This window comes from Mustela nivalis (assembly GCF_964662115.1).
Source record: "Mustela nivalis genome assembly, chromosome: 16".
NCBI classification, from domain to species: domain Eukaryota; kingdom Metazoa; phylum Chordata; class Mammalia; order Carnivora; family Mustelidae; genus Mustela; species Mustela nivalis.
Window position 1 is genome coordinate 52,153,851 of NC_139035.1, and position 6,000 is coordinate 52,159,850.

Genomic DNA, 6,000 nt, shown 5'->3' on the forward strand with positions numbered 1-6,000 from the left:
GTGGGTCATATGGAAGGTTCTATTTTTAATTTTTTGAGGAATTCCATTCCCTTTTCGCTAATGACTTTACCAATTTACAATTTCAAAACAATGCACAAGAGTACCCTTTTCTTTACATCTTTGCTAAATGATATCTCATTGTGGTTTTCATTTGCATTTCCCTGATGATTAGTGATATTGAACACCCACAATATACTGCTGGCTATTTATCTGCTTTCTTTGAAGAAATGTCTGGTTTTTCCTATTGAGTTATAAGAGGTCCTAAAATACATTTTATACTTAAAATTTACTATAAGTGTGGGTATTAAGAAAGTAGATTACCACACACACACACACACACACACACACACACACACACAAAATGGTAACTATATGTGAGAAGATGTTATATTAATGAGCTTGATGATGGTAATCACTTAAAATCATATAAAACATTATATGAAAACACAATGTTGTCCTTATTTCTCAATTATAGCTCTATAAAACTGGAAAATAAAATAAATTTGAAAACATGATAACTTTGTAGATATGTATATTTGTATTCTATATAGTTTTGTGGTTGTAATGTGGTAGAAGTGAAAATATATATTTACCGTGATTTTAATATACTTTTTAAAGTTTTTTTTTAAGTTTCAGATCACTGTATCGAATTAACAGAAGCGTATTTTAAACTGTACAGTTAGTTTATTACTCAACTTTAACACTATTGATAAAATGATATATGTTTAAATGTTTTGTTTTAATATATTATACTTGAGAAATTAATCACATAATTGATAAATAACTTTTTGTGGAAAAGTTTTAACTTTAAAATATCAGTTTCATCATCTAAAACTATGTCATGTATAATATTTGATCACTGTGTTATCTTTCATAGATGGTGGGATCTTAATTCAGGGAGAAAATGTTGTTATTGCAATTTTTCGCGTCAAAAAAGTGCCAGGTATGAAAAGTTTTTCCTGATAAATTGAATTCCCTGTTTCTACGATTCCATGCATCATGCTTTTCTCACCCCTGCTGACAGAGTTTGTGATAGATATTCTATGTTTTATTGTGCTTTTTCTTCTTTTTCTTTTCCTTCCTTAATACCTTTAAGACAGTTTTCCAAGCCAATGACTCATGAAACTAAAGTGTCTATTTCTGATCTAACATACGATTTGCCTGTTGTAGTCTGGCCAATTTAGTATTCATCTCTTATAAAATCCTCATGAAGTCATTTTGCACACTTGAATAATATGCATCTCAGCTCTCTGTTGGCATACCTTACTTTCAGTGTGGAATGTAATTTGTTCCTGGGCATTAGTTCTTGAATTTTATTTCCAATATATTGGCCTACTTTCAGTACAAGAGCTAAGTTTTATCCCCACCCCACCCCAGGAGGTAAACAAATGACATTCAGAATAAAGAGAGAAGCTCAGTTCATAGTTACTACACATTCTATATTGTTTACTTCTCCAGTTAGTCTAGGGTTTGTTTCTGAAAATGGCACTAACAAGCAATTGGCACAAGATAATGCTATCTGCCTAATATAACTCCAGTTGGAATAATCGGACACCTTCTAAACTGTCATAATTTTTAAATAGCCTCCTATGGTCCAATCATTCATTAATGAACACAATTCAGATTTTAAAATTTATATTTATTTGTCCACTCTATTATGTTTATTCATAAAATTTTATGTATTTTATTTTCATAATACATTTGTAATGTGTTTTTAATTTGTTAAATCTGTTCCCTTAAATTTAGTACTTTTTACGATAATGATATAAGTTAGTCACATCTTAGTGGCAAAAAAAAGAACCACTGTATTATGTTCAGAAAATTCCTGGGTCCCCTGGGAAGAACTGAATGGCTGATGGCTGAAATCCTCGAGACTAGCTGATACACTTTGATGGCAGGTCCTTCAATCAACTGTCTGCCAGCTAGGCTGAGAAGGTTAAAGAATCGGCTCAGCTAGATTCTGGTCTGGAGTGTAAGGGCCTACTTGGCCAGGGGGAGCATTTTGTCATTTATGCAGTAAACTTAGATTGACCCTATGCAGTAAACTTAAATTGACCCTGCCCCTTCTGGAGGAACTTACTTGCAAAGCCCAGATACAAGGTCAGGTCAGGCCAGGTGGGAACATCCAATCAATGGAGCGCACATACTGTCTCCCTAGCTACCAGGGAGAGTGGGCCCTGCCTTTTGGGTGCCAATTCTAACCAAGGTGATAGGCTAGTTCAAATATCTACTAAGGTAAATTGTAATCTCATTGGCCACCTGTGTGTAGCCAGGCTCATCCACATGGCCTTTGCTCTATAAAAGTTAGTCTGTGAAGTGGGGAAGGGTCATCTCTTTGTAAGAGACGGCCCTGACTAGTCAGTTTGATCCTCGATACTTGGCGTGAAATAAAGCTTTGTTTGACCTTCGCTTTGTATCAGTCTCGTCCCTTTGACTACGGACCCTCACATGGAGTACACATGTTTCTGATTCATGTGGTTTGGATGTCTCTCAGGATGGCTGCTGAGTTCTGAGCTGGCATATTCAGAGAGGGGACTTTCTTGACAATACCAAGACGATCATTTGAAAGCTCTGTCATTTGTGATGTAGTCTCAAAACTCATAGAACAAAAACAAACATACAAAACAAAGCAAGACAACAACAACAACAAAAAAGAAAGAAATGAAAAAGGAAAACAAAACATACACACACAGAGAACAAAACAAACAAACAAACAAACAAAAAGAAGTCATAGAACATCCCTCCTTTATGACCTATTGTTAAAAGCAATCAAAAACTAACCCAGATTTAGGGTATGAGACAAAGAACCCACAGCATTACAAAGAAACTTACATATCTGTGATCTACTTATTTGAGGTATTTGAGAGCTGGATGCTAGCTTTCCTCAGATAAGGGAAATGATGCCCAGAGGTTTTATAAGACTTCTCTAAAACTATTGAACAAGTAAGGTAAACAACGTCATTTCAAGTTCTGGCATATTCAGCTCCAAAGCTGATTTTCTTTCAGAAAAATGGGCTTCAGAAAAGTGAAATAAATAGTCAAAACTTGCAAAGATAACATTGCAAAACAGCATTGCACTGACTACAGTAGTTTCAGCAGATTCTTAGGGAATATGTTCCAAGACCCTCAGCAGATGTCTGAAGTCAAAGGTGATACCAAACCTACTATTATATATGTTTTTTTTTCCCTATATATACATACCTATGATGCAGCTTCATTTACAGATTAAGCACAGTAGATCAAAAACGATAATTAAAAATAGGCCAATCATAACAATATACTGTCATAAGAGTTATGTGAACTAGTCTTTCTCAAATTATCTTATTGTCTTGTACTTGCCCTTCTTCCTGTGATAATGTGAGATGATAAAATGCCTACATGACAGGATGAAGTAAGGTTAATAATGTGGGTCTTGTGACTTCGTGTTAGACTGTTACTGACCTGCTAACAATAGGTTGCAGGGGGGATCTTCTGCTTCCAGGCCACGGTTGACTGTGGGTAACTAAAATTTTGGAAAATGAAGCCCAGATAAAGGGTGGCTTCTGTATGTGGAATACCCTATTTAAGATAAAAGAAAACAAATATACAAATAAAACATGGCTGGAGTAATTTTTAGTTTCTAGGCTCTAATACACCACAATCACTTCTTAGTTATACATCATGCATGTCTTGCTCCACAGAACTCAAGATCAAGACTGATCATATTATTTTTATTTCTACAAAGTACATTACAGTGAATTACAGCTACTAACTATCAGACAGCACATTCATTGCCCTCTTCATGAGGATCTTCTCTCTTCTGGATAGTTCATAAAACATTGATTTTAAGTGGTTCAAAATGACACCCTTATTTCTATTCCTGAGGTGTGGTACTACCAGGGGTCTCTCACGGGGGCACACCTGCCAGTAGTCTTTACTTCCTCATAATCTTCTACATGTATCTCATTTATCTTGGGACATGTCTCTAGAAATTCTGCCACTTGCATATCTAATTGCTGCTCCACATGGCAATTTGGAGAAGGATCTACAGGTTACATCCAAAGTTTGGTGCTTATTTCAAATGAAGGTATTTTTGGTTTGGACACACTCCAGCTGCAAATTTTGATCATTAGCTATTTTAGGTTAGCTTCTCTGACTTAAATTCCCAAATTTTTATCTTAAGAACTCTACTTATTTTTAAAAATTAAATAATATTATTATACTTGAAATGAAATAAAAAATAATCTAGCCTGATCTTTGAAGCCACATCAAGGAATAACTAGCATCAGAACCATTTGGTCAAACAAAGAAAGGTAAACATCAATCAGCAGGCAATGACTATTTTATGAATGGGGACTGTAATTTAACAAACACTTCAAAGTAACTAATAGATTGCAATTATTTTGACATAATCTTAATTTTCTAAAACCTATTAACCATGACAGATATAATTCAAGAGAGAAATTTGCAGGAATAAGCAGGAAGCCTGATGTGGGGCTTGATCTTGGGACCCTGAGATCATGACCTGAGCGGAAGACAGATGTTTAACTGACTTAGCCACCCAGGTGCCCCAACTAAAAGAGAATTTTGAAATTTTCCTTATGTTGAGTTCCCACACATTGTTCATTATCACTGTAGTCCTGCTCATATCTCGCAAACTTTGATATCTCACAGATGACATACATCCCTGGTTGGTGAAATTTAAATACTATTTCAATATTGAGCTCCTTCTTCTAACTCTTTCTTGCCTCAAGAAAAGGCTCCTTTCTTATCTGACACATTATCTAGGAGCTTAAGGATATTGTCCATTTAGGTTTAGGGCTTGAGGTCCAGAACCCACTTATTGCATTCAGTTTGTCCCATTAATTTTTCTCCTTCCATTTCTATCAGATCATAAAAACTAGAATGCCAGTGAGCTACTCTTGTAAAATCAAAATCCTTGATATGATCAAGGATAAGAAAGAGTTATAATTATTCTCTTAATATCTTTGAAACATGCCTAGAAAACTTAGCATAAGTTAACATTCAGAGTGTACAATCTTGGCCAACCACAAACAATATGGCGTAGTCTATATTGGTAAGGCATTGAAAAATGATTGAGAATGATATGTTGAGAAAACAAAAGAAAAAAGTTTTAGATTTTATTCTGCTTTATGGCTATTTCTCCAAAGATTCTTATAGAATTTAGTCACCACTAAGTTCATGATAATTTTAAAAGTAGTACTGTAATCCCATCATATGTAGATTTTATTTTAGTTTCTAAAAAGCATCAATAAGAAAATACATAATAGTTTTTTATCATATAGTGTCAAGTGATTAATTTAAAGCCTGTTTAAAATCATATATTAAAAAAATAATTCAGTAAGGGCAAAGAATTTAAAATCTTTTTAATTCAAATGTATGATTCTCTTGACATTAAATTCTCATCCTCTCAATTTTATTCATAAAAATGAAAATATAAAATTAACAATGTAATCTATTTTAACTATGTAATATCGCTCTCTACAATTTCATCAAAATAAGTAATATACATATTACCTAGAACTCAGTGTTGCCTAGAGTTTATTACAATAACATTTCCTTTATCTCAGAGTACATGTTAAAAGTAATTTTTATCTTTTCTTTGGTTTGAGCCAAACACCTTAAAAAAAAAAAACCCTGAAATATCAAGAAAATGTAAGGTTATGTATGTGTATAAGATAATCCTTTTATGTGCATATGAGCTGGTTCCTCACTCTTTTGATTCTGAAGACTAAAAACTCTTGTATATGCCAATTTTAAAAAGCACATTTCCAAATTTTGTAAACATGAAGAGAAAAAAAAACTAACGGTTTGCTAGAATTTATTTATTTAAATTATGGAGAATGTATATTTGAGCAAGTGGTGAAAATCAGTTCTGCCACATGAAGACAATTAGATATATGCTCTAAGGGAAGCAGACAGCATAGTTGAAACTGCTAATACAAAGGGCAGGTTTAAAGTCATTAACAATAAGTTAGTGTGTCCTGATTCAATAAAACA